The 13,198-nt window shown below is 37.9% G+C and overlaps 1 protein-coding gene and 1 pseudogene across 8 annotated transcripts in view; both read left to right on the top strand.

Moving 5' to 3' along the window:
- The window catches only part of RABGAP1L (RAB GTPase activating protein 1 like), a 739,452-nt gene that overhangs the window by 644,754 nt on the left and 81,500 nt on the right, over window positions 1-13,198 (top strand). The gene's annotated exons all lie outside the window — the stretch shown is intronic.
- The window catches only part of LOC139176536 (replication protein A 32 kDa subunit pseudogene), a 52,995-nt pseudogene continuing 39,797 nt past the window's right edge, over window positions 1-13,198 (top strand).

Consider the following 13,198-nt stretch of genomic DNA (forward strand, 5'->3'; position numbering starts at 1 on the left):
GGGGCCTTGCACATTCCTCTGGGGCTGTTATTTCTTTTCTAATATGGTAGTTGTACTCGTGTAGCAGTTGAGGCATAACTTCCTGGGAATTAAAAAGAAGTACTGCTGTTGGCATTGGTACAGCTGCACCAAGGTCTACAGGTTTTCATGGTTTTATTTATAAAACTAAACACTGTTATACCTTAGTAGTACTTTTCAAGTATCCCAGGAGTAAAACTTAGGTTAATGGTTTCTTATGTAGTGAGGTTGAAAGAAGTTTTATAGTGCCAAACATAATATTCTCTCATGTGTTTGCCTTGTATGTACATATATGGTTATTAGGTGAGGGATACCTACATTTACACATATATAATTGAGTATTTCTGAAGTGGAGCATTTTTACCAGTGGGCCATAATAGAGACATTAAGAACTGAGCTATCTAAAAATCAAATAACTTTTGGAGTCTTTACATTATTACTAGGAACTATTATAAGTATAATTTTAGTTAGGATTTAAATTTGTAATTTTTTTTTTAAACCATTCTCCAAGAGTCTTAGTTTGCATGTCCTGGTGTAATAGAAAAACAAAGTCCTTGCAAATGTTTGTTGTTTCTTCTCTGTAGATGTCATCCTTAGTCATTGATCCATATCTTTTAAACATACTTTCCTGACTGTTGTCATAGTGACCTCTTCTGTTCAGTAGTACTCATCATAAGCAACAGAATGAGCAAGTATAATAACGATTATCTTACTAGTTGTTTTTGTTTGTCACTAAGTTGTGTCTGACTCTTGTGACCCCATGGACTATAGCCCACCAGGCTCCTCTGTCCATAGGATTTCCCAGGCAGAAATACTGGAGTGGGTTGCCATTTCCTCCTCCGGGGGCCTCCCTACGCAGGGATCGAACCCATGTCTCCTGTGTCTCCTGGTTTGCAGGTGGATTCTTTTACCATTGAACCACCATCTTTCTAGTATGAAACTACAATTCTCTAAGACATAGGAACCTTAATGCAATGTGGCAATTTCTTCAAAGAATATATTGTAATAAAAAAAAAAAAGGTGGAAGAGGAATTCATAGGTTAATTTTCAAAGACTTAAGGGTAGTATCAGCTTGATGCAGTATACGGACCTTGTTTCGGTGTACTGATGACACCATAATAAAATCTGTAAGGTAATCAGGGAAAATTTGACCACTAATTAGATAGTTAGTAATATTGGGAAATACTCAATTTTGTGTGTGAAGTAATATTTTGATTGTGTTTAAAGTGATTTAGAGGGATGTATGGAGATAGTTAATGATGATAAACAAGATAAGGTAAGGATAGTTAATGTCTGCAAAGATTCAGAGTGGTCCAATAGAGAGGTTGGTGATGTGGGTAAAACTAAATGAATAGGTGTTGATAATTGAAACAGGAAAGTAGTACATAGGAATTCATTATACTTTCTCCTCTCGTAAATGTTTTATAGCTACAGTTTAAAAGAATCAGCTAGACCAAAAAAGCAAAACAAATACAAAACCATAATATACTTTGTAAAGTGTTCATTAGTAAAGAAATATCCAGCCTATTACATTCTTTTCCTGTTTAATATACATAATTTCTATTTTTATAATTAAATATATTATATGGAGATTATTACCAATCCTTAGTTAACCATAAATATGTATATATACCAAGTCAGGATAGGTTAATTCACAGTTGTGAATAATCTTTAAGCTTCATTTTAGCCATTAATTTAAAAATAATCCATCATGAACACTTATCCAAAAAATTCAGAATTCTGTTTTGCTTTTTTCTAATGGTCCTATCAAGGTCCTTTTAAGGGATCTGACCTGAGTCTTCAAAAATGTGTAGCAATTTTCCAGGCTAAAGGGGAGAAGAACAAAAACAAAGATGTAAAGTAACCCAGTGTAGACAGAAGATTCAGAAGAGGTAGGTAGTGACCAGGTCATGGGGAGCCACATGTGCTCAATAAATTCAAGACATCTGGGGTGTGTGCTTATACACGTACAGAGAGGAAGAGAGAAAATGAATGAATGAGTGAATATTGATGTGCTTACCAGGAAACACTCTTCCATATTCTGCGTATTGGTATATATTAGGCCTTGATGCAATTCCAGCTCCCCCAAAGGGGATTTAGCCCATGGAAAATCTCAGAGGCATGATAAAGACACAAAATATAGCTCTATACACTGAACGTTTAAATAGTATAAATGTCAGGATGTTAATTACAGAACGTTCTAGAGATTCTTAGTTCTCTTTATTGGGTTTGAAATTTGAAAGAGTTTATTTACTGGTATCATCTTTTGGAGGTGATAGTTTGGTTTTAGTTTGTCTGGGAAAGTTATACTAAAATTGTGGTAAGATAAAATATTTATCATTTGCTTTTGATTCCATATTGAGTTTTCTTCTTTGTCCGAGATGAACCCTTTAAAAAATTGTATGAAAGAGATAAATACTCAGATTTTCCGCAGTATAAAATAAATTGCTTCTCAATGTGATTTATTACCGCACTGTAAAGCAAATTATAGTCTTGCTAACATATAAAATCCCCTGAGTTTAAGTTGACTATTATAAGGGTATTTAGAAACTTTCCTAGTACAGGATTAATTAATATATTTCTGTAATTGGACTTTGTTTCATAATGAGAGTTATCTTGATTTCTTAAATGGTAGTAATGCCGTTAGGTACAGTGGTTTTCATGTGGACACTGAATCTTTTCTTGTTCATAAGTAACTCTGTGGCTTTTGTGACATCTTTGATGGAGACACATAGTGAAAAATACATCTCACGACATTGTACACACAAGACTGAAAGAAAATTTGACTAAACCATACTTACTGTTGCTACATGTGATGTGTTCAGTTTTTTTTTTCTACTCTGTTATATATATGGCTGCATCCTGTTGATTTTTTAAAAATGAATGATAATGAAGAAAATGACAGATCCCTTTATATAGGCTCTTTTGATAAAACAGATAAGAAAAAAGGATAAGGAAGTCAAGCATAATCTCGTTTATCATCCAGATCATTCATACATACACAACATAAGGTTATGCAGATCAATACTGTATTTGCTAAGATAAGCTAAACAAAAGCCTAGAACTTGTAAATTACAGCATAAATAAGTTGGTATGTAAGGTGAAAATTCAGTCTAATCAAAATGACTCAGAAGCATTGAGAAAGCTGCCTCATTGGACACAGTATTCTTGCCTTTCCTTAAATCCAACAGCTTACTTTTCCTCTTGTTGTTCATTGGCTGAAATTAACTCTTTCATTTTGAGACAAAATTGTACCCATTTCCTCATCTTCCTCTTACTGCAAGGTGCTCACACAAGGAATAATAACAACCGAAGGAGAGAGACTCTAAAGTTTTCCTCAGTCAGGGCCTTCTGTCTCCTAGTGGAATCACCGGAGTTCCTCTCTCCACGTCCACCATTTCTAATTATCTTTATACCTGACTAGTGTAAATAAAGGAAAAAGATCACATCTGTTACATTTGTTATGCATTCCAGAAGGAAGCTTTAAATATGTATTTAAATTCAGAATGTATGATTTAATGTTTAAACATGAGTAAAAATTACCAATGCATACTCTGTCAAGCTTGAATATTTCAGGTTAAATGTTAACTTATGTTCTGGTGAATTATTTCAACTTTTTAATCTATAACAAAGGGAACGTTGCTTTAGCCAGTATGTAATATTGTAAACATTTTGGGATTACTGCAATATGCTGGGTATGAATAGAATATCCTTTACCCAAAGATCTCATAATAAAGTAAAAGAGACAAGCAAAATCAATATTTATGGGGATGATATTTACTGTTATAGGGTAGAATGAAGTGGAGAATAGTTATTCAGTGGAGGCAGAATTCCAAAGGGGATGGAAGCAATTAACTGAAGCTTTAAGGCTGATAAGGTGTTTGCCGGCGAGTGGAAAGTAGTAGGGCCTTTCTGAGCAGGGTGAAAACAGCTTGTGCAAAGGCCAAGGGATTAACTGTTTCAGAGGCTTTAAGGTTATAAGGTTCCCAGTTCAAGTTTTACATCTGCTGCTTACTGGCAAATTACTTAGTTTCTCTAAGCATCTGAATGAGGGATATAGTAGCATTACATTACTTGGTTATTTCAAGGATTAAATGAAAGCACTTAGCAGTGAAAGCTCTAATCGTCTCCCCTTGTAACTGCCTGAAGAAAGCCTGAAGGCTGAGTATGGTGAGTAGATGAGGCGTCACAGGGATGTGCAAGAAAGCGTTGTTGTTGTTTAGTTGATAAGTTGTGTCCGACTCTTTGCGACCCCGTGGACTATAGCCTGCCAGGTTCCTCTGTCCATGAGTTTTCCCAGGCAAGAATATTGGAATGGGTTACCATTTCCTTCTCCAGGGGATCTTCCTGACTCTTGGATTGAACCCACCTCTCCTGCATTGGCAGGCAATTCTTTACCACTGAGCCACTAGGAAGGCCCATGGAAGAAGGCAAGGGGTAGACAAATGTACTAGTTGGGTTGCCCTAGTGAACTGCTTTGTTTGGTAGGGGGTCACTATCAGGATATCAGTCTTACAGAAAACTTGGAGTCTATTGCCATGAAGATGGTATAGAGCAGTGGTCCCCAACCTTTCTGGCACCAGGGACCGGTTTTATGAGACAGGGTGTAGGGGATGGTTTGGGAGTGGTTCAAGTGCATTGCATTTACTGTGTGCTTCATTTCTGTTATTATTACATCAGCTCCACCTCAGATCAAGCTTTAGATCCCAGAGGCTGGGGACCCCTGCTGTAGAAGAGCTTAGGTTTGAGCCTCAGGATGGTGAGAAGGCAATGTGGCATTAATTGGAGGGATTTATATGGGTGAGACCATCCGTTGAGTAGATGTATCGATTATTGCAGGAACGGGCAGTAACAGATTGACAGGCGCCACATTGCCCATGGAAAAAAATTTTAAAGGTCATTACAGCAGGTTAAAAGAATTGACAGGAGTCTGGACTTCTTGACATTTTGGCAGCAACAGGGTAAATAAATAAATTCGCTCAGGCACGATGCTCAGTTCTTGTAGTGGATAAGTACAGTAGAATTACTTAGGAGGCAGCACCAGCTGATCTATTCAAGAAGAGTAAATGACTGAGATAAATTGTAAATTACTGTCATGTAAACTTTCTACCTTATAAAATTAAAACTGGAAAGAGTGTTACTATGTCAGTTTGAATAGGAAAGTTGGATATCAAGACATGTAATGGAGAAAAGATGGCCCATTTTGGCTTTATCATGTTCCACATTTAGAAATTCTAGATCACAGCATCACTGTAAGAGACTTGGTTGTTTGGTGGTTTGTCCATTAACAAAGGCTTTTTACCCAGACTAACACATGTTTATACTCGATTAGCACTGGATATAATATTCTTAACAGACACATACCAACATAGCAGCACTGCGCCAGGTAAAGAAGGGAGGTCTTCAGGGAGCTACAGTTTCTCTGTTGTATAACTGAGAGATGAGGGGGAGCTTTCTGAAATGACTTCCTCCTTACCAGGTTGGCATATAAATTTCATCTCACATGCCAAATTAAAAAGAAAAAACTCAGAGCAATTCCTTGTGCCAGAGATGGAGAAAACAATGAAATTAGTAGTTATTTCTCAGTCTTCATTCTGTATACAAAAATATTGATTAGAATAAAGCCATATTTTTTAATGTTATTATCTGAATACTTTACATTCTGATTGTTATTTCAGTGAACGTATTTTGGTAGTACTTCATCAACTTCAGTTTAGCAAGGAAGCCATTTCCTCCCTCATTTGGTTTATCAGTTTTGGTATAAGCTGAGATTCTTACAGTTGCAAGTAATAAAATCTTGAGCTGTCTTAAACAAGAAGCAGAATTTATCATGTGGGCACCAGGGGATATTCCTTTAAACACAAGAGCAGGAGTTCAGCATAGCCAGTAGTGGCAAACATTTTCCATTATCTCTTTCCATCTAATGAGCTTGTCTCTTTGCATCTATTTTATCTCTTTCCCCAAGTTTCATTTCATTCCCTTGACAGAATATAGTCGCCATACAGCATTCAGATTTATAGTTCTGTCATTTGCAGAGTTAAGTTGTTACCCATGAATCACAACTCTACATTCTTCAGAGAGAATCTGAGTGACAGGGGAGGTAACATAGTCTAGAGTTGAGCCCAGGAGCCAGAGTGTCTGGGTCAAACCCCACTTCTTCACCAATTAGCTCATTTACTTGGGGCAGGTTACTTGACCTCTCTGAGTTTCCTTTCTCTCATCTGTGAATTGAAAGTATGTTAGAGGCACCTTATAGGAAGTTAATACATTAAAGCATTTAAGAATACCCAGGACCTAATAAGAGGTATATGTGTATGTGAAAGTGAAAGTGAAGTCGCTGAGTCATGTCGACTCTTTGCTACCCCTGGTGGACTGTAGCCCACCAGGTTCCTCTGTCTGTGGGATTTTCCAGGCAAGAATACTGGAGCGGGTTGCCATTTCCTTCTCCAGGGGATCTTCCCAAGCCAGGGATCGAACCCAGGTCTCTCCCGCATTGCGGGCAGATGCTTTAACCTCTGAGCCACCAGGGAAGTATGTGTATGGTGCTGCTGCTAAATCGCTTCAGTCGTGTCCGACTCTGTGCGACCCCAGAGACGGCAGCCCACCAGGCTCCCCCGTCCCTGGGATTCTCCAGGCAAGAACACTGGAGTAGGTTGCCATTTCCTTCTCCAATGCATGAAAGTGAAAAAATAAAGTGAAGTCGCTCAGTCGTATCCGACTCCTAGCGACCCCATGGACTGCAGCCCACCAGGCCACTCCGTCCATGGGATTTTCCAGGCAAGAGTACTGGAGTGGGGTGCCATTGCCTTCTCCGGAAGTATGTGTATAGATTAATATAATTCCAAACTGATTCTCCTTTACACAGTCTTGAAATAAGAGATTAACATTTAGCAGGACTTTATAAATTCACTTTCTAAAGCTCACTTAGGTTGTTTTGCTATTAAATATGAAATGATTGAACCAGTTGCTATGACAGTCGTTAGAGCTCTTCTGCATTGAATCCTGTTTCAGAAGTTGAGAAGTTATCTTCTATACTTGATTCTGGGAGTGAGGTTGATTTGTGAGTTAACTCAAAATATCTTTTTTGGAGGTGTTTTAGGAGCAACTGACATGAAACATATAATACCTAAAGTTTTTGTTTTGTAAAATCATAGCTTGTCCACAATGACTGAAAAATAATATTCTAGTTTTTTATTTGTTTTAGCACCCATATTTGCATTCAGTTTAATATTTAATAAAAAATATTCATTGATCTACTCCTGTGTGCTGTGCTGTATTTTTGGCCCTGGGAATCTAGGTGTGACGTAGATAGTAGAAAGACCTATATCAATTGCAAATCTTATATTATTTGGAGAGGTAAGACACAAATATTAGCTAATAATAACACTTGTCAGCCAGTGATAAGTATTATGCAGAGACTTGAAATGGAATAATGTAATTAAATTGTTTAATTGGAGGCTTTATGTTGGGTAATCAGTGAGTGCCTCACTGGTGTCATTTGAGATCTGAATGCCATCCAAGGGAAAATAAGGAAAAAAAGAGTGGCTTAGGCAGAGGAAACCTCTGAGAGAAAGCCCCAAAGTGGTACAGAGCTTGATATGTTAACAAATACTACAGTAGATTATTGCCTACATTCATAATTTTAATTTCAGAGGTTAGTATCAGAGGTTCAGAAAAACATAGATATTTTTCCATCTAAGGTCAAGGACATTGTATTCTGTCCACAATTTCCTAACATAACATTTTTTTAAAAAATTGTTTTTTTAGGCCCCCCTGCACTTCATGTGCCATCTTAGTTCCCTGACGGGATCGAGTCCATGGCCCCTACAGTGGAAATGCGGCATCTTAACCACTGCACTGCCATGGAAGTCCCCACTAACATAACATTTAACTTACATTTTCTGAGACATAAAGGCTTTAGGTAACTTTTCCTTTCCTTATGACTGCCTCGGAGAAATTTGACTGTGCCTGGCAGTTTCTCTCTTCTCCTCCTCTGTTGTTCAGTTGCTCAGTCATGTCCAACTCTTTGTGACCCCATGGATTGCAGCATGCCAGGCTTTTCTGTCCTTCACTATCTCCCAGAGTTTGCTCAAATTCACGTCCATTGAGTCGATGATGCCACCCAACCATCTCATCTTCTGTCGCCCCTGTTCTCCTCCTGCCCTCAATCTTTCCAAGCTTCTGGGTCTTTTCCAATGAGCCTGCTCTTAAAAATACTTGTGAAACTTATGTGATTGTTTGACTAGTCTCTTACTAACCCATAACCTCCATGAGAACAGGGCTATGTCTGTTTTTGTTTACCACTATATCTCTAGCTCAGCCTTGTGCCTGGTGCTTTATATGTTCTCTGTACATATTTAATCAATAGTATTGGGGGAAAAAAGAAGCACCGCATATGTGTAATCATGGTCTGCAGTGGATAATGTTTGTAATGATTCAGTTCAGTCGCTCAGTCATGTCCAACTCTTTGTAACCCCGTGGACTGCAGGACCAGGCTTCCCTGTCCATCACCAACTCCTGGAGCTTGCCCTAACTCATGTCCATTGAGTCAATGATGCCATCCAACCATCTCGTCCTCTGTCTTCCCCTTCTCCTGCCCTCAATCTTTCCCAGCATCAGGGTCTTTTCCAGTGAATTAGTTCTTTGCATCAGGTAGCCAAAGTATTGGAGCTTCAGCTTCAGCATCAGTCCTTCCAAGGAATATTTAGGACTGATTTCTTTAATGATTGACTGGTTTGATCTCCTTGCAGTCCAAGGGACTCTCAAGATGATTGGATACCTTCATAAATATCTGTACACATAAGATAGCAAAGGTTATTTCAAAATCTTTTTCTCCTTAGACCTTCATACTAAATTTTTATAAAATTTATTGTAGAATTAATTAGTTTAGAGTCTAGTTGAATGGGCTTCCCTGGTAGCTCAGATGGTAAAGAATCTGCCTGCAGTGCAGGAGACCTTGGGTTCAATCCCCAGGTTGGAAAGATCCCCTGGAGAAGGGAACGGCAACCCACTCCAGTATTCTTGCTTGGGGAATTCCATGGACAGAGAAACCTGGCAGGCTACAGTCCATGGGGTGACAAAGAGTCAGACACGATTGAGCGACTTTCACACAAACACTAGTTGAATACTTAAATATTAGTTTTTCACTGTCTAAAAAAATAATGCATTGGTTATTTCTTTAGCTTATTCGGTGGTTCATTGAACATGCATACCTCCTATGGGCAGTGCACTGTGTTAACCTTTACGGTATCTTCAAAGAGATAATAGTCTAATCTGGAAGAGAGCCTTTCCTTGGTGTGCCTGTCACATCGTGTACCTGGGGCCTCACTGAAATGAATATTCTATCTGCTTCCCTGAGTTGGACCTTGCAGGTTGTTTTCATTTCTCTTCACTTGGCACAGAATATCTGCAGTCCGGTGTTGTAATGAATGAATAAAGGAGTTGATGGAAAAGACAGTATGGGAAATAGAGATACTATCGAAAGATGTGAACACTTTTTAGCACTTTGATTTTTAAACTTTTACAGTTTTACCTTTTTAATAAGTAGTATAATCACATGGTTTAAAATTTCAGTATATATAAAATAGAGTCCAGTGAAATTGTTCCTGTTGTCCCAGTGGTGTTCTTTTTCAGAAATATTTTATGCAGATACAGGCAAATTGGTGTGTGTTCCTCCCCTCTCTTTTTACAGAAATTTTGGCATCCCATTCATGTTCTGTACTTTGCTTTTCCATATGTGTTAGAAATTCTTCTATGCCAGTACATCAAGGATTTCTTATGCAGTTGATAGATGCATAGTATTTCACTGTATGGAATTCTGTAATATGTTTAACCAGCTCCCAATGTATGTGTGTTTAGAGTTGTTCCCAGTATTTTGCTACTACAAACTGGTGTGGTAAATAACCTTTTGTATGTCATTTCACAGAAGTGTTAGAATATCCATATATCCAGTTCCTGGGGGTGGAATTGCTGGGTTGAAAAGTATGTGCATTTTGTAATTTTGATACATAAGCCAAATTGCTGTCCTTCAAAGATGTATCGTTTCACCCACCAGCAGTGTATATCTGTGCCCCTTTAAAGGTGAAAACTTTTGATTAACATTCTAAAGAAAAAATGGAAAAATTTCAGGTGGCTATATGGAGAAGAAAGATGTTACAGGTGAAGAGAAGAGCACTTTGAGAAGCACACAGGAGAAATAGCATGTCTGGGAATTTTATCCTGTTTGATCTAGCTAGAATATGAGAATATGAGAGGAAGGCCAGGAAGTGGTAAGAAAATAGGTGTTGGTCATGGAGGGTTTTGTGTGTAATGCTAAGGGATCGATATTTTAGTTCTATAGATGAAGGTTTTGAGTAGGAAAATGATGTACTAAAGTTGATTAATACATATTACAGAAAGAATAGCTGTTTGTATCATTTATTTAAAGAGAAGCATACCAAATAGCTCTATTCCCTAAAGATCTTACAACTTAGTCTTTTTTTTAATCGTTAATGAGTAAAATAATGTTGATTATACATGAAAATTTGGAAAAAAATAAATAAAAAATAAAAGGCAGAAATTACTAATAATTTTACCACTCAGAAATTCTCTCTATCCAGAGAACTTCTGTGGTCCTTAAAACAATGAAAGAGAATCAATATATGTATTAGGTTAGAAAAGACAGTGATCTCCAAAGACAACCACTTGTTAAGAGATTGTGATTTCTCCCAGAAAGGAAGAAAAGAAAAAGGGATAATTTACAGCAGAGTTGTTAATGTAAGCGTATAAAGTGAAGGCCTTATCTTAAACATACAGATGCCTATTAGAGACAAAGAACCATTTTTGTTTTCTTTAAGGACCTTTGTTGTTTTTCAGTCACTCAGTCGTTTCTGACTCTCTGCAACCCCGTGGACTGCAGCATGCCAGGCTTCCCTGTCCTTCACTCTCCCAGAGCTTGTTCAAACTTATATCCATTGAGAAGGTGGTGCCATCCAACCATCTCATCCTCTGTCATCCCCTTTTCCTCCTACCTTCAATCTTTCCCAGCATCAGGGTCTTTTCTAGTGAGTTGGCTCTTCACATCAGGTGATCAAAGTATTGGAGCTGCAGCATCAGTCCTTCCAATGAATATTCAGGACTGATTTCTTTTATGATTGACTGGTTTGATCTCCTTGCAGTCCAAGGGACTCTCAAGAGTCTTCTCCAACACCTTACTACAAACCTTTAAGTAGATCCTGATTGCATGTACTGTTTGTCCTGTTTATGACATTTCATTGGCAGGTACTTCTCTAATTAGGATCTCAGCAATTATCAGCCATGCAAAATGTCTGCTAAGTTTCAGAAAGCTGGAGTGCACTGTTCATACTCAGGAGATCTCTTATGGAATAATCCTAGTAGTTTTAGTAACCAGGTCTTCGTTTTGTAGGGTCCATTGAAACAGTTTGTGGCAGATCCTTTCCAGGCTGTTCTTTGAAAACAGGATTTGAGAACATCATCTCCGAGTCACTGTTGTTCTCTTTAAATGCATGTGTCCTGCCAGTGCATGCTTCACAAGTACATTAAAGTACCTTCAAATAATTTTCCCCTCCTTGATTAGATCCTAAGAATTATGAGGGGAAGAGGAGGAAGGTCCTAGGTACATTTACTGAACTATCTGTTGGAGAACTCCAAACTGGTAGATTGTGACAATTTTGGTGTTTTGGGATTCAACATATCCCAAGATAGTGGTAAAACTCATGCAGTATGTGATAAATGCTGCAATCAGCAAAATTGCTTAATTGTTAAAAGGTGACTTTTGGTTAGAAGCGCAAAAGCTCTGAAGTACCCTCTAACCTAACAGTCACACTTGCATTAATTTGACTTCTTCATGTGAAATGATCATTTTTATTGCTCCTGCCTAAAAGGTGCAAATTGCTTTCTCTCTTGGGTGTAGGCTGTTGAGCTTTCTTCTTATTAAAGAGACAGGAAATATATCTTCTGTTTAAAGGATTAATGTCATCTGTAAATGTGTACTCTAATTTGTCATTGACTTGAACTCTTCAAAGAAGATATGAAAAACAAGGGATAGCTTAGCACTCAAGACTCTTGCTCTTGGATGAAATGTTTTCAAGGACCAGCCTTTCCAATGATGGAAGGGTGCAGAGAGGATATGAGAGAAGACTGGAGAACATCAGAATATATTTTGTCTCTAACCAAGATGACCATGACAGAGTTGGCTGGACTCACGAGTTCCTTTTTCTCCTACACTTTCTTCAGGAAGTGAGTACTCTTTATAATCATTGATGGAAATGGAACTTAGCACACTGCATTTGATGCAAGAAGGTTGAGACTGGACCCAGGGGAGAAAAGAGATCATTTGTTAACAGAAACTTGCCAAGACACAAGGAGTTTTTTAAAACCCTACCAGGTCAAAACATGGTAGATATTCTACAAAATTAGGCAAATAAATAATTGGAATAACTGAGCAAAAACTATTCATTTCTGTTAATTAGAAATAAGAGAAACTGTCCTGTGAACTTTCCAGAATTAAGAACACTGAAAATATTTAAAGGGTATACAAATTTGAAGTGATATTGATATCCTACAGTAAATTACCACGCCTCCCCTAGGCAATCTTCAAGGGGAAAACAGAAATAAGAACTACGTAAAATAAAGGTACTAATTCCATCTGGAGTGAAATGAAGGCATTCAGCCTACTCAAGCTTTCAAACTATATAGAAGTTTTTTTATATATTGAACATGATATAAAATGACTATGAATTCATGCTGAACAATTTCACTCACCAGTGACCTATTTAGACCAAACCCGTAGGATTCAGCTTGCTTCTGGCTGCAGGAGCCAGGGCCCAGCTGTGCAGAATAAGTGTGACATTTGACAGGGTGACCACAGCACTGCTGACGTTGGACTGATCCACCTTTTTCTAAGCACCTCTATAGCCCAGCTGCTTGCATAGATCCTCGGTCTTCCCCAGCTTTAGAGAATTTTTCATAGGACAGTAAGGTACGTATCTTCAGTATCCCTACAAGGGGAAGGAATTAATTTCCTTTCTTGACTATGCACTGATTTCATGTTAGGAGACTTAGAGTAAGAATAGAAAATTAGTAGACTCACAAATTAAGATGAAAGGGATTGACATAATAAGGAACGTAAGGCTCAGGGTCCACAAGTTCTATAGTATTATAACAAGTTCTATAGTATTAT

Source organism: Bos indicus, chromosome 16 (genome assembly GCF_029378745.1).
Source record: "Bos indicus isolate NIAB-ARS_2022 breed Sahiwal x Tharparkar chromosome 16, NIAB-ARS_B.indTharparkar_mat_pri_1.0, whole genome shotgun sequence".
NCBI classification, from domain to species: Eukaryota; Metazoa; Chordata; class Mammalia; order Artiodactyla; family Bovidae; genus Bos; species Bos indicus.